This window comes from Panthera tigris, chromosome F2 (genome assembly GCF_018350195.1).
Source record: "Panthera tigris isolate Pti1 chromosome F2, P.tigris_Pti1_mat1.1, whole genome shotgun sequence".
Classification (NCBI taxonomy): Eukaryota; Metazoa; Chordata; class Mammalia; order Carnivora; family Felidae; genus Panthera; species Panthera tigris.
Genome location: NC_056676.1, coordinates 74,434,965 through 74,451,283, shown reverse-complemented (window position 1 = coordinate 74,451,283; position 16,319 = coordinate 74,434,965). Strand labels below are relative to the sequence as shown.

General features: G+C 50.4%; 1 non-coding gene across 1 annotated transcript; it reads left to right on the top strand.

Moving 5' to 3' along the window:
• The first annotated feature begins 1,528 nt into the window (after window positions 1-1,528).
• Window positions 1,529-1,615, top strand: LOC122235168. The gene has a single exon (XR_006213302.1). It is a non-coding gene; the product is annotated as a small nucleolar RNA SNORD35 (small nucleolar RNA).
• The last annotated feature ends 14,704 nt before the right edge of the window (window positions 1,616-16,319 follow it).

Genomic DNA, 16,319 nt, shown 5'->3' with positions numbered 1-16,319 from the left:
GCTGCCACACTGCGCCTGGCACCTTGCCTTCTTTGTCTCCAGCCGTCCCTGGATCTCTGCTAGGTGTGATCGCCATGAGCCATTGAAACGGAGGCCGAGAGATCTCCCAGTCACAGAACCAGTAACAGATGCTAAGTTAGGATCCAGCCCCCCACAGGCCTGTGTGGAGACCAGTGGCTTTGCTGTGTGTTCGGGGGGGAAAGGGGGGGAAGAAGCAGCCCGAGGCAAAGGCACTTAGCAGGGAGGGGTTCCGGTCCCTGACTCGTGGGACTCAGCCGAGGGCCCGGGGTGGGAAGAGAGGTGTGCATTAAGCGTCTTACTCTGATCCCCTCGTGCCTGGGGCAAAAGGAAGAACTGCCTGCTAATCCCGACACCCACGCAGCTCTGCTGTGGGGAAACTCCAGAGTCTGGAGTGGCCGGCGGGGGGCACATACTGTTCTTCCTCCGACGTGTGTGGCCCTGAGGTGGTCAGCAGCAGGGGAGGAAGGGGGTGACGGGGGCTGAGCAGACCCCAGGGAGCCAGTGGTGGCAGGGACGGTGGCCTCGGGTTCACCAGGTGATAGCCTGAAAGACAGTGAGAGAGCCTGGGAGCCCAGGTGACCCACTCAGAGCACCTGGAGGACACCTGCGACTCCCGATCACATACTGTTCACATGTATGTGTATGCACGTGTGTGCACGCGTGTGTGTATATGTGTGCACGTGCGTGCATATGCATGTATCTGCATATGTATGTGTGTGCACGTGTAGCGTATCTATGTGTGCATCTGTGTGTATCTGTGTGTGTCTGCGTGTGCACGTGTATGTGTCTGAATGTGTGTACACGTGTGTATGTGTATCTGTATGTGTACATGGGTGTGTATGTAGGTGTATGTTGTACATATGCATATGTGTATCTGTAGGTATAGGTGTATGTATATATGTATCTATTTATATATAATAACACGTGCATATGTATATATTTAGAAATACGCATGCATGTGAGTATATTATGTATGTGCATATACCTGTACACACACTTATACATGTGTATCTGCATATAATATGTATATATGTGTGTATACATGTATGGTTACTTCTACATGTACATATGCATGTAACATGCATATATATGTGTGTACATGCATATTTATGTATATATCTTACATACCTTGAGCCTTAGGATACAATTATCCAGTAAATGAAATTAAAAAGCCTTTGCAATGGGTGGAGGTGGTCGAAAGATACAAACCTCTGGTTATATAATAAGTGTTGGGAATGTGAAGAAGCATGACGACTGTAGTTAACAATATGTATTATATGTTTGAAAGTTGCTAAGAGAGTAGATCTTAGGGGCACCTGGGTGGCTCAGTCGGTTAAGCATCCAACTTCGGCTCAGGTCACAGTTGCATGGTTCGCATGCTGGCAGCATGGAAGCCCCTCCGCTGCTCACTGTCTCTCTCAAAATAAGCAAATACACCTAAAAGAGAGAGAGAGAAAGAGAGAGAGAGAGTAGATCTTAAAAATTCTCATCACGAGGAAAAAACTTGTGCAGATGATGTCTCTTCCTCACGATGGTCTGCGGGTGCCACTGTGGGCAGAACAGATGATGCCAATGGCCCAGCTGATGCCAGGAGGAGGGAGCAGGGAGCCCTTCCGGGGGTGGGTGTATCTTTCGGCTTGTGCCTGCTGAGACAAGGGGGTCTGCTATGACAGCTCGTCACCTCTGTCCCTTAGCCACCTTGGCCGCACTCTGTCATAACTTCACTTCTCCCCCTGCCCCCACAGGGGAAAAAAAAAGAAAATCGTGACCATGTGTGGGGATGGGTGTTAAGTAAGCTTATGGGGGTAATCATTTCTTAATATATATGTATGTACATTGTATACCTTAAAGTAATACAATGTTGTATGTCAATGATCTCAATTGTAAAAATAAATCAATAAGTACGCAATGCTTAAAAGCCTTTGTATATCTTAGTACTGAATGAGGCCTCTGAGGAGGGGTTAGAAATCTTGAAAGTGGGCCTCATGCCCTGCTGCTAAAAAGGCAACCTACAGAGAAAGACAGATACCATATGTTTTCACTCTTATGTGGATCCTGAGAAACTTAACAGCAGACCACGGGGGAGGGGAAGGAAAAAAAAACAAAAAAAGAAGTTAGGGAGGGAGGCAAACCATAAGAGACTCTTAAAAACTGAGAATAAACTGAGGGTTGATGGAGGTGGGGGGGAGGGGAAAGTGGGGGATGGGCATCGAGGAGGGCACCTGTTGGGATGAGCCCTGGGTGTTGTATGGAAACCAATTTGATAATAAATTTCATATTTAAAAAAAGGATAAAATATAGAAAAAAAAAAGGCAACAGACGAGGTGCCCGGGTGGCTCAGTCAGTTAAGGATCCTACTCTTGATTTCGGGTCAGGTCATGATCTCACGGTTCGTGAGATCGAGCCGAGTCGGGCTCTGCCCTGAAAATGCGGAGCCTGCTTGGGATTCTCTCTCCCTCTCTCTCTGCCCCTCCCCCACTTGCGTGCTCTCTCTCTATCAAAATAAACATCGAAAAAATTAAAAAAAAAAAAAAGCAGGCAGGAGACTTTCCGACGAATACAAACAGAACGGTCTCTGAGACCTCGTTTCACCCAGCAGCTGAGGCCCAGACAGAAGGAACTACAGACACATAACCTCCTGTTTCATTTTTCTATTTCTAGGTGACTGCCAGTTATGGCTGGCAGGGACCGTTCACAGCCGCCTCCCCCTCTAGTGTGGGCGCCCCCCCCTTGCAGACAGCAGAGTCGGGGCGACGGGGCCTGGCCCCCTCCACAGCGGCCTCCCCACGGAAAGGCAGGTGCCCCTTTGGACGCCCGACCTGTTCTGTTTCCTCTTTGGGAGCTCTCGTGAAATAAGGCACCTTTTCAACCAGCAGCAAATGAAATCACATGTAGGATTTTGGGGCCACTTCTTGAACGCCCCCGTAACAACAAACGAGCGAGATCTAGAACCAAAGCTGAGCTCTGAGCTTGGGGACCCGTGTTTGCAGCCCTCGCATCGACTTCCCGCTCACCCAGAACTGCCTGCGGGGATGTGCAGGAGAGAGGATGGTGAAGGAGGGCAACTTACCCTCCGGGGGTTCTGGGCCTCAGAAGGCAGGTGGGTGCTGAGACCCCCTTGGCCTCCCCTTACAGCTCTCTGAGGCTCACGTGCAGGTACAAAGAATCTTCCAGAACAAGGCTTCCCAGGAACCCCCAGGCAGCTCTCCTCCCAGAGCTCTAGCCAGCAACAGCTGGTGTTTCGGCAGCTGCCCCAGAGGGAGTTTTCAGATGCCAGGAGAGCCTTCCCGCCAGCAGCCTTTAATTAAGAGCGCCATGATTACAGTCGCTAGGAGTCAAGAGGGCACCCCTCTTTCCTTAAACTTTGCCAATTTGAGCACAACAGCCTTTTCATGGGTAACAAGGGACCGTTTTGTACATGCTGACTTGTCTCAGGAGAGAGCTGTGGTCTGCAGAGAGAGATCTAGAACTCTAGAGCTCTCGTCACGCTTCTTACATTTGCTGGGAGATCACCGATTTCTTGCATCCGTTAGCAGAGTCTGGCAAGTGGCGGGGAGGTGGCCAGGATCCCCTGGTAATTTAGCGACAGCTGCAGGATCACCCTTCTAGCACAGCAGGCCACATGGAGCCCGCCTGAGCCAACATTTGGGGGCTCCACATGGTGTTATCATAAATAAGAGAGCTGAGGCTGCTTCAGACAATAAGCCCCCTCTGACAGTTCCCGTAAGCTTCTCTCTGTCCCGAAACCCACACCTGGTGACACTGACGTGCCTGGAAAGAAAGAGAGACATGAGCACAGACACCAGCCCCCGTCTCTCTTCTTCTCTTCCTTCAACCTTAGCTCAGACTCGCACAAGGCACCTGCTATGCGCTAAACCCCGTGCAGAGAGTTGAGAAGGCCCAAGGTCAGCAGAAGAGTCAGGAAGCAAGCACACCCTGCCTGTCTACTGAGTGGTGGGCATTGCAAGCTGCACACACACAGATTGAGAGGTTCAGACGCTTCTCTGCTTTACTCACGGCCGGAAAGAGTTGTGAACTGTTCACAGCAAGAAAGCCAGTCTCCTTCTAGGCGTGTGACCAGCTGTAGAAAGCTGATGAGAAATGAGAGGGGGAATTAGAGGTAAGGGTGCGTGTGTGTGTGTATGTGTGTGTGTGTGTGTGTGTGTGTGTGTGTGTGTGTGGAGGGACCTGGGGCTTCTTGACGCTATACTCATTGCTTCCTTATTTTCCTTTGTAAACTCTTGGGGCCTTTGATTACACGATTAGCCCAGTTGCATGGCATTTATACAAGTTATCTCTTCGATTCTCAGTTTTTCACAGGGAAATGGAGATAGATGTCCTCCTTTTGACAAATAAGAAAATGGAGGCCCCAAAAGGTCGTATTCCTCACCTAAAGACATTCAGAAAGATGATGAGAAAGCCAGGAATACTTCCACAAGTAGTTACCAAGAACCTACCATATGGCAGACGCATGGGTTCGAGCCCAGGAATTCCCGTTACTCCCGCTCTACGAACCTGCCTCTCCGATTCCATTTGGGAAGCCAGTCGTGACTCAAATCGTATCGTGTTTGAAGAGAGAGAGTCCTGACGTTTGTTCGTTTCTGCCCTCGTTTCTTTACAAAGGCGTGTACTCATTTATTCACTTATTCGTTCATTCACCAATTATTTGTTGAGTCTCTGCTACGTTCCAGGCATGGTACTCGTTACTAGGAATTCACTGGTGACCAGAAAGAGACGCTGTCCCGGCCCTTATGAAGCTGACCTTCTAGAGGGGTGACAGCCAGTAATCGATCAACCATAATCGTGAGGGTCAGCTGCGAACTGAGAGCCACGGCCGGAAGGAAGGGAGCTCAGGCCAGTCAACCCAACTGGGTCCGGGAAAGGTTTCCCTGGGAAAGTGAGGCAGTCCTGGGGTCCAAGGTAAGGAAGAGTTCCCCGGATGAAGGCAAGGACCAGGGAAGGACCTGCTGCTCAGGGGGTCTCCTCTAAGACATCCCCATCTGCCTGTTCACAGGCATCTCAACCCCATCCTGACCCAACGTCATCGCCCCCGTATCTGCCCTCACCTCACTCAGCGAAGAGCTGTCTCGTCCTTAGTCCTCAGGCCAGAAGGCCGGAGACATCTCAGACTCCTTCCTGCCCTCACACCCCGACTCTAACAATTACCCAGGCCTCTCCACTTTTATCCCGTATTTATCAAATCTTTCCCCTTCTTTCAATTCTCTCTACCAAGGCTCTGCTTGAAATTTAACCTTTCTTGGGGCGCCTGGGTGGCTCAGTCGGTTAAGCGTCCGACTTCAGCTCAGGTCATGATCTCGCGGTCCGTGAGTTCGAGCCCCGCGTCGGGCTCTGTGCTGACCACTCAGAGCCTGGAGCCCGTTTCGGATTCTGTGTCTCCCTCTCTCTCTGACCCTCCCCCATTCATGCTCTGTCTCTCTCTGTCTCAAAAATAAATAAACGTTAAAAAAAATTAGAAAAAAAAGAAATTCAACCTTTCCATTGGGAGTGGGGAAATACTGAAATTACATCATTCGACCCTAGAGACACTGGGATGAACGAGTAGGCACAATCCCTGCCCTTGTGGAAGGTTGAGCAGAAAGTCCAACATTTTTCCATTGGCTTTCTGACGGCCTCCCTGCCTCCAGCCCTGTGCTCCTGACTCCAGACTCCACAGCTAGAATGGCCTGTGTGCGATGTGAACCTGACACAGCCCATCCCCCCCGCCCCCTTCTCCACAGAATTCAGTCCAGTGATCTTAACAACATCACCCGGGGCCCTTCCCCTTTCAGGGTTATCACCTGCCCGTGCCCAGACCACATCTGAAAACAAAGACCCACAAAATGTCTCTGGACTACATACCCTTGGGCACTATTTAGTAGCTTTCTCATTTCGACTTGCTTTTCGTTTCGCCAGGTGGCATGCCATACATTAGACACTGGGAAGGGATAAAAATAACAAGTCGCAGGCAATGTCAGAACAGACCAGTGGAGGAACGCCTGGGTGGCTCAGTCGGTCGAGCGCCCGACTTCGGCTCAGGTCACGATCTCTCGGTTCGGGAGTTCGAGCCCCGCGTCGGGCTCGGTGCGGTCAGCACAAAGCTCGCTTCGGATGCTCTGCCCCCCTCTCTCGCTGTCCCCCACCTCTATGTTTTTCTCAAATGAATAAGCATTGGTGAAAAAAAAAATAGATGGCTGGAGGAGGATGAGTGTTTTGCCGAATCCACTGTGGGATTTTCCTGCTTTGTAGTTAGAGACAAATTTAACCCTTCCTCTGCCTGAAGGCACCGTGGCCATCAAAAGCCTAGAGGCTTATAGCTAAAGTGGCCCAGAGGTGGTGGCCCCTGTCAGCTCTAATCGCCTGAACGAAAACACTTCACCCCTGTCTACTTTGCACTAATCTCAGGAAAGGCCTGAGGTCACCTTTGCAAACCTCAAGCGTAGCCCTCCAGAGCTGCTCCCTTTCAAATTCAGGAACAAATATGGAAAGGCCCGATGGGTGTTCCTGTAACTGTATGTACGATTTTCATTTTCAAATCGGGAGGATTATCCTTAGCTGGGAAACCTTTCTAAAAGGAGTTGCAAATTAATTGTTACTTACCGATTTTTGTGTTTAAAACAATGCGTACGGTTTTGAGCTCGGCATCTGCCAGAGAGGAACATCAGGGTCAGAGCGCTCTAGTGCACAGAAGGAACACAAATTGGACTTGGACACGTCTGGATTTGAGTGCTGGATGCATCACGCCCCAGCTGTGTGGCCTTGGGCAAGTTACCCAACCTCTCTGAGCACTGTTTTTTTCATATCGAAAGGACTCCTTCTATCTATCCATCCACGAAGTATGGTTTGCGAATATAAGGGCACCTAGAGTTCACACAGGGAAGAACTGATTCAGGGCCAACGGGAATCCAAATCCTTCTGTTCTCTAGAACTGATGAGCATTCCTCTACTGGCTGCAGTTGGTTACCATGTGGTGTGTGTGCTTCAACCTCCAAATCCGGCACCCACAAAACTTTTTGCCCTGGGCCTAAGGGTAGCCTCGAAATTCTTTCAACGTCCACTCAATGCAACGTCAACCCACCAGTTTGAGGTCCCATGAGAGGAAATATATCACCATGTTGGCCCCTGACCCTTATCAGCCCAGAAAACTGTGCATGACAGAGGCTCAGGGGTGGACCGAGGGAAGCAGGAACTGGCCTTTCTCTGGGTTTTCTCTGTCTTCCGTTTCTAAGACTGTAGACTCACAGGCCATCCAGGCTGAACCAGACTGCCCAACCTCCTCAGTTTACAGGCAGGGAAACTCAGGACAGAAGAAGCAAGGCCTTCTAGCAAGCCTTCCTTCGGACGTCTGCTTTCTCGGACTAGCCAACCATCTGGTAACAACAGCCAGGAGACTTCGTGCTGTGCGTTAGGGCTCTCTGACAACACAGGGAGGCTCAGATCCTCAAGCCCAAGACCAGTCCTGGCTCGTCCTGTGGCACCCAGTCTAGCGGACGTTGCCCAGGTTCCAGGAGCGTCCGGCCAAGGCCAAGGATGAGAACGGCTACAGTGCCTCCCATCCCAGTGGAAACGCCAGCGTTAGAGTCAAAACTGCCAAGATGTTTGCTCTGCCACTGAGACCCGGAGGGACCCTGGAGATTTTACCCAGTCTGGGCCTCCCTTTGGGCCTTCCTCACCTACAAAACTTTAAATAAACTTGAAAATAATAAGAATAAAATAAACGTAACCATCGCAATCAGACTGAACTCGCATATTTGTCTCCCAAACCACTTTGCCTGGCGCATTTCACTCTGCTCGGCGCAGGGAAGAATTTCCCTGGAGACCCATCCCTGGCCGCATTCAAGCAGAGACTAGATCATCCACGGGTCCGTCCTGCTGTTTCCAGGATTTCTCTACTTTGCCGAGGAGCTTCTAAAACCCTTTGAGAGCCAGAATTTCTGCAAATCTTTGATCTGTCCATCTGGGTTGCTGCCCAAGGAGGGTTAGGAGACGAACTGTGGAGAAAGTTAATTTAATCTTGTGAAGAGCCAGGAAACAGAGCAGGGCTGTTGCCAGAAAGACTCAGTGTAGTCAGAAGACAAGACTTTCTCATTCAAAATCGCCCACGGCAACTCCATCCTTATTAAAGTGGAATGTAAAATCGTAACGTGGACATTGTTCCTATTCATAAAGGATCTTATAAAAATGACTGCAAGGCAAGTTCACTGTCCCTCTTTACTATGGGGGTCATTCCACTGCCTCAGTAATACTGGAGATGTTAAGAGAGACTTACTGGGGTCACAGAGCTGAGGATGTCAGAAGACACGGGCATGATGCACGGACTGGCTCCTTTCTGATTACCTAACCCCAGTCATTGAACCCTAAAGCCCAGCACTTTGGGAAGTGGGAAAACGCTTACGTGAAAAGAAAAAAAAAAAAGTTGACCCCAACTACCCTCAGTTTGCTTGACAGTAGACCCAGAGGTTCTTCCCGAGAAGGGTCAGCCGTGCCTTGTGACTCAAACAGTCCCGAGCAAGGGCGGGCAGAACCTTGACGCCCTCCATGCCTTCAGCCTGCTGCGCCTGCCGTGGATGTGAGTCTATGGCCCCAGCCCAGGCTGAGATTTCCCAGCTGACACGACCAGGGTTCCACCTGAAATCCTAATTGGGATCTAAATCACCCACTGGGACAGGTGCGCTGGCCAGACCTCAAGCCCCGTGCCGGGTGACTCAACACGGTGCCCCTTGTGTGGGCCACACGCTGTAACACACGTGCTTGTCCTTGTCTGGTCCTCTGGTCCCCGGTGAATAAGTCCAGATTCGTTCTCCCACCTGAGAGGTCTTCAGAATTTGAACGAGGTTGGCTGAACAAGTTGTAGTCCCCAGGCCTGGAGGGTGGCCCCTTCAGGATGGGCTCCAGCTTGCAAAGAGCCTAGCTCTGGGTACCCCCCACCCCAGGAGCTCCAGCTGAGTCAGAGCTGGACGCCACTAATATTCCCACAAGGCTGCCCCTGGGGCCTGAGGGTTTTGGCATCTTATCTTCGACTTCTTATCATCTCAACCCCCAGACCCTTCTGCGAGGGATAGGGCAGAAAGCGGTCTGTCCTCCAGTCTGGGATGAGAAGGAGGGTATCGAGCTCCTCAACTCCGGTAGGTGAAACACAAAAGAAATTCAAAAGAAATTCAGCTCTGTAGTGGGGAGGGTCCCAAAGTCCTACAACCTGAGCAACCGAAAATCCCTATTGTTTTCAGAGGAGATGTGCCAAGGGCTTGGGAAGGAGGAGCAAACGGGCTGCTCTGGCCCATCCCTGGGATAGAAAGAACCACCAGGCACATTCCCTGCTGTCCCAGCTAACTTGTAGTATCTGCACACCGGTCACTTCAGCCAGTGACATAGCAACACGTCTCCACCCACCCCAAGTGGCCCCAGCTCCTAACACACACACACACACACACACACACACACACACACGCACTGTGTATGTTTGGGAGGTGCTCCCATCCGGGGCCCTGCAGCAGCCGGTGACCCAGCTGAACTTCAGGGGATGCAGCAATCCTCGAGGTCGAGGGTGATTCCTGGTGTGTGTGTGCAGGGCCTTCCCCGGAGCAAAGGGGCTACAGCCCTCCCCAGATTCCCAAAGCAGGATCTGGGGGGCCATAGACACTAAGGAAAGTGAGTTTCAAACATTCTCAAAGCGCTCTGCAAATTGAAGAGTCTGGGGATGTAGTGTTCTCTGAGCTGACTCAGTCTCTGAATCTACACGTTTCCTCTCACCTAGTTGACAGGTGGCTTTTACTTTTCAAGTGAGGCACGTGCCCTCAGTCCCTGTCCTGTCCTCTTGCTTTGCCGTGGCTGCGTCCTAACACCCTCAGAGCCAGAGGGTGGGGACTCACCCAGCGGGTCTTGGCTGCAGGAAGTAGGACTCAGCCCATCTGGCTGGGGGGGGGGGGGGGGTTCAGGGTAGGGAGAGCAGACTCAGCATGTGTGTGTTTATGCGCTAGGATCTGGATTGCTTGTGATGACATCTTAATCCCACTCTGAATCGGCATTTACACCAGGAAAAAGTCATGTACAGAAAAGATCATTAAAAACCTGACATACATCAGTGTTAAGAGGCATATCAGACATCTGCGTGGCTCAGTCAGTTAAGCGTCCGACTTCGGCTCAGGTCATGATCCTGGAGTTCGTGAGTTCGAGCCCCGCGTCAGGCTCTGTGCTGACAGCTCAGAGTCTGGAACCTGCTTCGGATCCTGTGTCTCCCTCTCTCTCTCTCTCTCTCTCTCTCTCTCGGCCCCTCCCCTGCTCACACTCTGTCTGTGTCTCTCTCTCAAAAATAAACAAACATAAAAAAATTTTAATATTAAGAAACATAAGCCTGCTTTTATGGAGCTGGAGTAGGCTCTTCCCACGCGTATGACCATAACCATAGTAATCCCAGGCCTGCGTTAACAAAATACCACAGGGGCCCCTGGGTGGCTCAGTCGGTTGCATATCCCACTTCGGCTCAGGTCATGATCTCACGGTTCGTGAGTTCGAGCCCGGCGTCAGGCTCTGTACTGACAGCTCAGAGCCTGGAACCTACTTTGGATTCTGTGTCTCATTCTCGTTCTCTCTCTGCCCCTCCCCCCTGTCTCTCTCTGTCTCCCAAAAATAAATAAATGTAAACAAAATTGTCAAAAACCCCACAGATTGGGTGGCTTAACTAATGGAGATTCCTCGTTCACAGCTCTGGGGGCTGGAAGTCCAGGAACAGCATGCCGGCAACGTTGGTTTTTTCTGAGGCCACTCTCCTTGACTCGTGGATGGCCATTTCTCCGTGTTTTCCACACGCACACTGTCTAGTGGCTATATGTCCCGACTTCCTCTTTTTATACGGACACCAGTCATATTCGATTAGGGCCCATCCCGAAGACCTTATCTTACCTCACTATATCTCTTTAAAGACTCTTCCCAAATACAGCCCCATACTAAGGTCTTCAACGTATGAATTTGGGGCATGGGTGGGCCTAGTTCAGCCCATAAAACGTGGCTGTAATATGTGGGGACCCTCCCTTGTGCCAGAAGCCCTATGTGACACCTGCCCCGTGTTACTCTTATCCTCACGAGACTCGCGAGCTCAGGAACATCTAGCCCAATTTACAAATGCGGAAACTGAGCCACGTGGTGAATCGGCGAGTTAAAAAACAAATTTTTATTGAGAATCTCTTACCTGCTAGGTACTAGGAGTATAAAGAGGAAAAAGAAAACCTAGCTTCTACCTTCCAGCAACATGCGGTTTGACGGGGGCAGCCTTCTGTTTTCCTAGAATTTTGATAGACTTTTGTGGGCAAGGGCAGTCCTTGTCTATGGCCAACATTGGAAACACACGATTTTATGTGTCCATACTCACTTAAAAATCAGCCCTCCCTCACCCGCTCTAGTTCTCTGGAATGAGGTGAAAATGCACATATACATAATGTAAATTAGTCCCAACGTCAATGTCATGAAGTAGGGCATAGGGTTGGAAGATCAAATCATTTCCATAGCCTCGGCATTGCCACCGATTTTGAGACCCAGATACGTCTACCTTTAAAACAATTGTGCCTCCTTTTGCACCCTGCTATGTTTGTTTGCCTATTTAATACATATTTTTCTAATCAGTCTGTTGGCAAAGTATCTAAATTTGCAGGGAGGGAAAACCAAGGTGATAAATGTCAGTTGCTGGAAGAATATTACAAGAGTTTAACATGTAGTTGGAAACAGCTGGAACGCGGTGTATGAGGCAATGAGCTAGGTATGCGGTCAGTCAGCCATTAATTAATTTACTTAGGAACATGTCCTAAGCTCCTACTCTGTGCCAAGCCCTGGGCGAGGTTGTACAACAGAGCAGGGAGGGAAGCTTGGATTCTGACTCCCCACATTCCCCCCTTTCCTACTATCAAAGCTTTTGATAACAAACCCGATCATCAGTTTCCTTTACACATTAATCTGTTCTCCCACCGAAAGCCATTTAATTGCATACTCTTTCTATTTTTAGTGGAAAACAGTCCTCATTTGCTGTTTGATCATGAACTGTCTCCCTCCCCACCCTCCTTCTCTATCTGTAACCCTCTGTGAGCTTGAAGCCTACTGGGTTTGCCCTTCCCCCAAGGACTTCTGCTAAACACGCCCACTGCGAAGGAAGGCAGCTCTAGAGTGCCGGGGGCTGTGAAAACCCATGCTGGAAAACAGAGAAAAAGAAAAGGGGATCCCTTCTTCATGCGTCACCTCTTCATGTTTTACTCGCATCCAACACAATAGTCCTCTCCACAGTTTTTGGTGGAGGGGTCCTGTGTCTCATCCACTTGACAAGGGAAAGCATCACCAAGCAAAGAAGTAAAAGAGGAGGGGCGCCTGGGTGGCTCAGTCGGTCGAGCGTCCGACTCCGGCTCAGGTCATGATCTCGCGGTCCGTGAGTTCGAGCCCCGCGTCGGGCTCTGTGCTGACAGCTCGGAGCCTGGAGCCTGTTTCGGATTCTGTGTCTCCCTCTCTCTCTCTCTCTCTGCCCCTCCCCTGCTCATGCTCTCTCTGTCTCAAAAATGAATAAAACATTTAATTTTTTTTAATTTTAAAGAAATTAAAGAGGAAAGTTTGCCAACATAACCTGCTTGGCCCCAGAAAGCCACCTGTGCCTGTTATGGGCACCAAAGCCATTGGCAATCATTGTTGAAATATGAGACATAGTACTACTCACCATATGTGGACTCACACCAGGATCAGTCGTACCTGGGAAAGAAAGGGTTACCAGTTTTATGGCCAATTCCAGTTCAGATAATGCCAGAATTTTTCTGACCCTGGCGGGGGTGGGGGGGGGGGTGGGGGGGGTGGGGGGTGCACAGCAGCCCTGAGGGCCTGTGTCTTCAGAAAATGGTGCCCAGTTATTCTCCTAGGTTGTAAATGGAAGCTTTAACTATTCTTTATCTGCCTGTAAATGATTTATTGGACTAAATGGTTTTCATGTCATCTGTTCTGCTCAACCATAAATTTCAGAATCAGAATCTAAGCTTTGTTCCTCGCTGTATCCCTCATAACCTAGCCTAGGGCCTGGCATGCTATAAAGGCTTAATAAAAGTTTGTGAAATGAATAAATCAAAGAGCGAATGGACGATTCACGGACACTTGGCTCTCCCTTTTATACACAGCGTCTAAAGGTTTCCGACTACATGTTACAGTTCCTAGCTATCAGCTCGTTTTTTTTCTCTGCCTGCAAACCTAGACACGTTGCCAACAAATCACTTCTAAAATTATGCATTAACCAGGAAAACACAACAGGATGCAAAAGAAGGAGAAGAAGAAGAAGAAGAAGAAGAAGAAGAAGGGGAAGGAGAAGAAGGAGAAGGAGGAGAACGAGGAGAAGGAGAAGAAGAAGAAGAAGAAGAAGAAGAAGAAGAGAAGAAGAAGGAGGAGGAGGAGAAGGAGGAGAAGGAGGAGAAGGAGGAGGAGGGGGAGAAGGAGGAGAAGGAGGAGAAGAATAAGAATTATTCTTTTGGAATAGATTTGGCAAAGGGAGAATTTGTATTACTCTGAAGTTCCAGCAAAGGCTGCGGGTGACCCCGCAGTAGCCAGGAGATGGGGAGCACTGGATGCAAATCCTGGGGGCAGCTGATGTTCCCTTGCAGGGTCAAGGCCTCCACATCCTCTTCAAGCAGAGGGGAAATGTTAGCGCCTTAATCGAGGATGAGGGGCCCGGAGCTTCAGAGGAATCTGGAGAGTCCAGGTTTGGGGACGTATCAACCCAAATGTTTCCCGGCCAGGGCCCAGAGACCTTGATGTAGCAAACCTGCCCACGTGAGGAGTTTGCTTTCTTTGGAGCTTGAGTGTTCTGATAATTAAGGCCTCAGCTTTCCCTGCCTTCTTGTTGTAGGACTTGAGAGTCTCTTTGCATGTTAAGCAGGAGGTCCCTGGCTTGCACACTCAGCTATCACTTGCCAATTAATCACTCTCAGGTTTTATTTCCATCTCCCGGAGTATCAATTGCACTAAGCAAGACCACTCCATTCCACTGTCCTGATATTTACTCTCTGCCCCGTATTTGTAAAACGTCTCACACGTCACACGGGCTCATGTGTCCCCTCCCACTGCTGGCTGTCCCAGCTCACCAGCAGTGAAAGATTAACAAATGTTCTGTTGCCCAGCACTGGGGGCCTCTGGCCCCACCAGCCCCCCAGAGATGGGGCCTTTAGTCCCAGACAGGCAGCGATGTTTCCAGTTCCAGGATCTTATCTCAGTAGCTTCTTTCTCAGGCAATTCCTAGAACCAACTCTCAGGAGCTGGGTTCTCCGGGAAGCAGATGCAGACGGAAATCTGAGTGCAGGAGTGATCTGTTTGCAGAATAGAAGCAAAGGACGTATGATTGGGGAGAGGAAGAAGTTCAGCCCTGATTCAAGCCAAAAGAGGCCTCAGCAGCCCACAAGGAGCCGAGAGGAACATCCAGAGACCTCCCAGCTGGGAAAGGGACCCCTTCCCCATAAAGGTGGCATGGCTGCCCGTGGGACGATGTCAGGAGGGGGCTGATGGGGGACATCTGGGCAGTACATCACGGAGCCCTCCCACAGGGGCTCCTAACTTGTTTGCTTTCTAGTCCCCTCCAGTGGAGATCCGGGATTGAGTGTGCCAGGGGGGACAGCTTTTCACCACCAAGCCATTCGGTTACTCTCTTCCCATAAATCTGCAGGTGGCAGTATGTGGAAGCTGAGAAAGTCAGGCTCTGTGAAAGATGCCAGCCAGGAAGTCCCGGGACAGCCCGGGACCGCCCCACAAATGGCAGATTAGGGGAAACTTGCCTCCAGAGGGAGATGACGTAAATTGGTAGGAGAGCAACAGCCAATATTTGTGAGGTGCCATCGGGTGTTCAGAGAAGAGGTATTACCAATGTGATCTTAATTATCCTTACTCCAATCGCTTGGGTGATCTGGTGCCCCCTTGAATTAGTCAGAGTCCTTTCTGTTGCAAGGGACAGACCCTCCCTTTGCCCCCTTAAAATATCTCCATTCAGGAAGGGAATCAGGACCTACTGGGCGTACAAGATTCAGGGATGGCAGGATCCAGGGTCTCGAAGGAGTCCTCGGGACTCAATTTCTCTCCCTTCTTGGCTGGTCTTTCCTCTCTGACCGCTTCTTCTCCAGCACCCACCCCTGAGCAATCCCAGCAGAGAAAAGAGACACTTTCTTCCTCCAGTTCCAGGAAATGCCTTTGGCCATCTTCAAACCAGTCCCTCCTGACCGGGGTGACTGGCTCGGCACTGGGTGGCTAACGTGTGGCATAAGCCTTCAGAGCCAGAGAGGGAAAGGGGAGGTTTCCAGGAAAATCCGAGCACTCTCCCAGAAGGGAGGAGGAGGAGCCAGTGACCAGAGAGGCTCACTCGACCTCCTGCCGAGAAGGTTCCCTCCTCCTGGTCCTGTTCCCTCCTTCCAGTGATTGGGGAGTCACCCATTTGCCCCCACGGTAGAGACGGTGACTCACTCTTCTGTGCTTTCCGCCGTCCGTTCCGAAACCCCAGTCCTGGGTGGAAATCGGACCGGCAGCCGGGCCCCCAGGACCCTGTTAAATGACCCCGTGGAGTGAAGGAGTCCTCTCTGTAACCGCGAGACTGGCAGTTGCACCCCCGTGCTCTTGCCAAGACAGATGAGGCACCGCGGCACATCCAGTGTCAGAGACCCAGCCATATGCAGCATGTCAGTTTGGACTAGACTGACTTATTCCCTGGCCCTGCTTTGGTCAACAGTGCACGAGATCCCAAGTATCGCTGGAAACATCAGTCCCCCCGTGTGTTCTCAGTAAGACAGAAACCAGAGCTCTCGGCCTCTGTCCTACATGGAAGATTAGAGTCCAAAGCCACTTTGGAAATCATCAAATCCAATTCTGAAATAAGAAACTAGGAGTTTAAGATGACTAAGGGACTTTCCAAAAGCCAAATAGCCAATAACCTTTAGAGAGTGAATTTAAATAAAGGGCAACTGGCTTCTAGATAAGCGTGTCATGCGCATGAGAAGAAAATCCACAGGAAACAGTGAATTTAGGCTGTCAGCTCTCGGTCGGTAAACAGTCAAGTTAGTTCTGTTTCGAAACTGCCTCTCCCACTGACTGGCCCTGCTTCTCCAGTGACCACCCACCCTGACACACACACACACACACACACACACACGCACGCTCCACCCACAGATTTCTTTCTGTCCTTTGCAGATGCTGTGTTTTCCTTGCCTCGGCTCATCTTGCAAATTCTTTTCCCTTCGGCCTTAGACACGACAGACAGCGTCTCTTTCTCCCTTCAGCTCACTGATTTTCTCCCCCTTAGAAGACACTTCCTC